The sequence below is a fragment of the Micropterus dolomieu genome, linkage group LG01 (assembly GCF_021292245.1).
Source record: "Micropterus dolomieu isolate WLL.071019.BEF.003 ecotype Adirondacks linkage group LG01, ASM2129224v1, whole genome shotgun sequence".
In the NCBI taxonomy this organism is placed as follows: domain Eukaryota; kingdom Metazoa; phylum Chordata; class Actinopteri; order Centrarchiformes; family Centrarchidae; genus Micropterus; species Micropterus dolomieu.
Window position 1 is genome coordinate 9,048,262 of NC_060150.1, and position 6,405 is coordinate 9,054,666.

Genomic DNA, 6,405 nt, shown 5'->3' on the forward strand with positions numbered 1-6,405 from the left:
GTACTACTACTTTCCTGTTCTAATTTACCATTCAAGTGCACCTACTGGAGCAAAAATAGAGCTCCAAGATTAAAAATCACCCGCTTGTGACGAGGGCTGGTCATTATTGCAAAACAGTATAATGTATTATGCTTGTGGTATGGAGCACTAATACACATGTGCTCGCACATAAAGCCGACCCACCAACTTCATAAAATACATGAGCAGTAGAATACCAGTGAGATGTGTTAATTGTTCTGATTGAACAAATCCTTCAGCAGCGTTCAAGCACACATTCTAGTTTATTATTGGTGTGTGAGCATTGAATTAAAAATGAATCTATCAGAGAAAGAGTTTGGCCATTTGGGTGCGTTATACAGATGATATCAGATGCGTGACAATAAAAACAGAGTGAAAGAGAGGCTGATCAATTTGTTCAAAACAATCTATTTGGTATGCAGTGTGCGACACCCACATGGAAACAGGAAACAAAACTGCTATTGTTATTTTTATGTATTTGTTGCACCACAGTCTGACCAATGTGCCCTTAGGGTAAATAAAACTTGATAAAAGAACATAGAATAGAGCTGTAATTGAGCTGTGTGGGATTTCAACTGCCAAGTAGTTAAATGTCCCCATGAAATGAATTGGGATAGCATAGCTAACACTACTTCTCCCTGGCATTTATATAAAAAGAGTTATTTGGGGCTGTATTTCGGCTCACAACAAGTCAGTCACACATAAAAACAGTACTAAGAGTTTAAATTGTTGTGAGGCTGTAGCTTTGAGCTAAATGCTAACGTCAGAATGCTAACATGCTCACAATGACAATGCTAACAGTTTAACAGTTTAGTAATGTTCAGTGCTCCATCTTAGTTGCTACAGGTGCTGAATATAGCTAAGTGGTGCTAAATATAAAGTACAGCTTTTTTTTACAGGTTTTGCATCAATTTGTCATCAATTACCAAAGTAATTGGACAAGTCAGGATCACCAAAGTTATTAGAATTTCATCCAGAGGAAGAAAAAAATTTCATGGCAATCCATCCAACAGTTGTCTAGACTTCTTCAGGCTACTTCATCTGGGTACCATGAATGTTTTGTACCACTCCATTTGGTGTAGAAAACATTTCACTGGATAGGTGGGAATGTTGACTTACTGGTGACGCTATGTAACAAGTACACATGGATTTTTCCTCTGGGAAAAATGAATGTCTAGACTTAATCTCATGGCAACACATCCAATAGTTACTGAGATAGACCAAAGTGGTGAACTGACATAGCCATCTCTAGAGCCATGCTGCTAGTGTACCTAAAAACTTTAAATTTAGTAGCAACACATATTTAAGCCCGCCTTTCTTGTTTAAGAGATTGTGTATATATATGAATTGATGCACATTTGGTGGCAGAAGATCTTTCATCCGGTGAGAAATAGCTTTACTTGTTTTTATTCACACCATTCACGGTTCAGGAGCACCACTTTATACTCGATGAAACTCCAGGTAGCCATAAATATGTATTTCTGGAAGATACCGAGCAGAAAAATGCCTCTCTACCAAACCCCCTGCCAGTTAGTTCGCCAGACAGCAAAGTCGGTCCCAGCAGTTTTTGTGCTGTCGGTTCATAATGGAATTCAGCAAAGAGGAACGAGAAGTGAGTTTGTTTTCAGAAGTTATGAATCTGGGGACCACTGCTGAAAGATGCATTCACTTACTCCCAAGTTACTTATGGACACAATTTAAACTAAATACTTGATATTCGAAATTCTGAATAATATTTTTAAAAAGTTCTCACTTTACATTTCAGAATTTTGAAGAAACTAAACCTTTCTGTGAGATTGGATTTCACTTTTTCAGAACGTTGTTTCAATCAGCTCAGCTCAGCTGGACACGCCAAGCTGTGGGGGAACATTCTGGCTTTGAATTCCCTGTCTCTGCTTGCAAGTACAGACAGAATATTAAATATTCAGTATTAAGTATAATAAGCCATTCACTAGACGTCTTGCATTTTTCTTATCTTTGGACCATGTTTCAGTATATAATGCTACTATGAGACTTTCATTAGCAAAACATTATTTCCTCAACACATCATTACACTCTGAATTCAATAGTGATTCTGCAAAAACCTCTAAAGTAGTATAAACAATTCTGGCCTGGTATGGTAAAGAATAACCTTTTGTTTTGTACTATATTCTCGCAAACAAATACAAATCCTCGGCTATTCCTTCTTTTTAATTCAAATGGTTATCTCAGGTAAGTGAAGTGACTTGACCCTCTACCTTTCCCAACAAGCATCCTTGCTGCAAACAATTTTGTGTGGATAACATTAAGAATGAGGCTCTCACTTACTCATCTCATCCGCTTTCAGACAGGAGAATACATCATCAGCGAAGTGCACAGGGTACAAAGACAGCTGGCTCCTCAGATTAATTTCAGCATCTCCTTTTTCTCTCCTCCATGGAAAAATAATTCGTTTACTTGATATTCAGTGCAGGTGAATCTCTCCCACTTTTCTCTGACTCTCACAAACACTATGTCTCATATAGACACACGAGTGTGCACAAACGCACAATGTCAGGGACAATTGCTTTGACCAGGCACGGGGCCAAGGGCTGTGTAAGAACTGTAATTTCATCCTATTGCTTAGCTAGGTCACCTTATGCTTGACCTACCCATTGGTGTGTGTGTTTGTATGTGTAGGTGTGTTCGTGCATGTGTGTATTGCTCGGATAAGAATGTATCCACTAGCGAAGAACCATGCAAGGTTTAATAGAATAGAAAAACACTACCGGCTTCGGCTGGCGATGGTGAATACTTTGTGAGCAGGGTTGGGAATGAACTTTTTTGTCCACCTGCTACTGGCCTGGCGGATTGCTAAATCTTTTTTTTTTTCAAGAAACTTTCTTGCTTAAACTCCAGTGCAAAACTGCAGACCTACAATATTTAAGCGATAAGATATTTTATTTCATAAGGGGAATATATAATTCATTATTTAACAAATTGGATTGTGTGTGCATAATTAATCAAAATCATTAATATTTTTTTTCTGGCTATGGCCACTACAGGGATTTGAGGAATTAAGGGTTTATGGTGATTGTTGGAACAGTAGAAAGACTAACCAAGATGGTTTTGGTGAGTTCTATTTTGTTAGATCAGGGATCTCCATTTCCCACCTGCAACGGGCAAAGGCAGGCAGCCATCCACCTTGAATCAAAATTCTGATCAAGGTTTCTGCCTGGTAAGGGAGTTTTTTTCTTGCCTGCGTAGCCAAGTGCTTCTCATTGTAGTAACTGTTGGGTCCCTGTTGATATTATTACAAAGAGTACTGTCTAGACTTGCTCTATATGAAAAGTGCAATGCAGAGGTCAAGCTCTTCTAATAGGTGAAGCTATGAAAATGTAGCTAAGCAAGGTATAATTTCCTGCTGGCATTGTGTTTAACAGGCTGGTTTGTATTGCTTCTTTGCTGCATCACAAATAAAGATACCATCATACAATGTACATGTGCTTTTTTAGTTTTTTTAGTTTTAATAAATTTTATTTTTAATAAACTTAATAATAAACATTGTCATTATGCGCTATTGTTTGTAGAATTTTATAGGGAAATAATGAATTTCATCCATTTTGGAATAAGGCTGTAAAATAACAAAATGTGGATTTCAGGACGCACTGTATACATTATATCATTAGACTATTATTACTCATGCATAAATTTAAAAGCAGGACTTTACTGTTAGCTGATTGAGGTTGAACCATTTTGTATCAGGCTGCAATTAATGACTTCATTGTGGATTAATTCATTGTGTGCTGAATTTTAATCAACTAATCGATTGTAAACAATTTAAAAATAGGGAGAAATGTTGTCCCAATCACCCAATGCCCAAAGTGACACCTACATAATGCTAGTTTTGTCAGTCTAAACCCTAAAATGATTTAAAAATACATTAAAAGAATCAAAAGAAAAAGCTGCAAGTCTTCACAGTTATGAAGCTGGAACCATGAAATGTTTTCACATGAAGAATGACTTAAAATCAACTCATGTAATAGCTGTACTTATATAAACTGGGTAATTTAATTTATAACAAAACTTCCTATTTTTTAAATTGATCATATGTTTTGTGTGTAAAAGTCTCACTTTGTAAAGTAACTACTAACTAAAGCTGTCAGATAAATGTAGTTAAGTAAAAACTTCAATATCTCCCTTTGAGATGTAGTGGAGTAGAAGTAGGGAGTGGCATGAAAAAAAATCTTAATTAAAGTTCAAATACCTCTAATTTGTACTTAAGTAGAGTGCTTGAGTAAATGTACTAGGTTTACAATCTTCAACTAGCAAAATCAAAGCAGCATCAATGGAGCAGCTGTCTTGCTCAAAGGAACACTGACAGTAGTTCACTTTCCTCCACCATCTTTATAATACTTGGTCAGAGTACCTTTAAGTTTTAGTTCAAAACTTTTATGTCCAGTGAATTTGACTGACTTTATGCAATATGTCTTATTTAGCGTTTCTTAAAGCATGGTTTTAAAGCAGTTTGAATTTCCTGTTTATATCAGTCTTAAAACTGGCTTTGTCCCTATCTTGCATCTTTATGTAAAGGAGCTTCTTCATTCATTTTCGTATATGCTTCTCTGAAAGAGGTGATGAGCGATAACAATGGCTTTTGTAGACACAGTAGCTCCATTTAAGGAACATTTCCATGGCGTTTACAGAAAGTGTCTGCGGAACATTCAAACAGAATTTGCCATCTATATCACGCAGGCATGAGGACATTCCATTGTGACCTGTTTGAATTGCTCAGCGGGGGAGCGAGTGTAAAGACATTTCCTAGATTGACACATTAAGCACATTGAACTGCTTTTACGTCAATTTCTATGGGAAACACACTCATGCATACATGAATACACACACACACACACACACACACACACACACAAACATATACTGTATGCATTATCTAAGATTCAGAAAGTTAATGTAATGGTGCAGTATAAACGAGTTAAAATTACTTTTTATATCATATACAAAGGACTGTACTGAAAAAGAATTTTGTCACCCGGTACTAAATTAATATGTGCATAAAAAATTTGTTTTGATTAAAAGGGTTGAACTTTTCTTCAACTACGAAACATTTTGGTGTGGAGGATATTAAAAAATCACACAAATTGTTATGTTTAATTTCATCATGCCTCAACTGCTACACATATTAATATTATTTTGGCTAAATTTATTCATTCAATAGTCAGGTGAAAACCTCATTACCATAAGATCAAGAAATGGGCATTTTTAATGTTGAAGTCTAACAGTTAGTTTTACATACTGGACAAAGGTTTTATACTTCTGTAATTTAAATGAGTTATATTAGAAAAAATATGATTCATGTTTATGGAATCAATTAATACTAAATTACAGAAAGAAATAGTTGCAACAGAAGTTACACAGTTTGGTAGAAAAGACTGGATATTAGTATCAGGGGCAGACTGGCCAATCAGGAGAACCGGGCCAATTCCCGCTGGCTTACGGGCTAATTCGGCCTGCCATTGGTAATCTTGAACACTGACAAACATCATCTAGCAAACTTGAGCCATAGCACACTCTAATCACTTTCTTCAAATGCAGTTCTGCACTGAGGCTTCAACTCACCTTATCAAATGAAACAGTCCCTTCACTCATTGTTTCAGTGGTAAACCACCACAACAATAACAATTACCTACAAAAAACCTTATATTCTAAGCAGACACTTTTTAAGAATACATCGATCATGAAGTAACATTTGTATTTCAAACAAATGGCAAATTTATTAGCAAATTTTAACAAAACTCCCTGAATCTGAGGGGCAGACTTACGCTACGTAGCCTATCCCCCCGGACTCACACAGGCAGCTTGTGAACTGCGGTTTAGTTCCGTCCTCTGACCTCTGACTTCAACTTCTGCATTACAGCAGCAAGGTGTGCAAAGTTAATAACTTGTTTTTTTTCCTTTTGTGATTCTACTTCCTTCTTCACTGTGGCACACACAGACTGTATATAAAAAGGGCCCGCATTAGTTCCCTCATCCCACAAGGAGCATTTCAGAATAAGAGTTTTTTGCCTGTGTGATTTTGCTGACATGTTTAGATTTTGTTGATTTGGTGATTAGTGCTTGCTTTATGTACTTCTACTATGATTAATCAGGCTATATAGTTAAATTGTTTATTTTTTTGACTGTTTTAACTGTGTTTATTGTTGTATACGATCGGGAGTCTGTACAGGGTATTTTATTTAGAAAATTGACCGGATTCTTGCTTCTTTATGTCTCAATTTCTGCCCGGTTCATCTGCTCTGTGCTGCTTGACGGATGCCGTGCAAAAATTGCTTCTCTCTGGAGCAGAGCCGGAAACACTTCTGGGACGCACTGCAGCACTTCTGGTGTGAGCACAGACTAGTATGGCTGTGA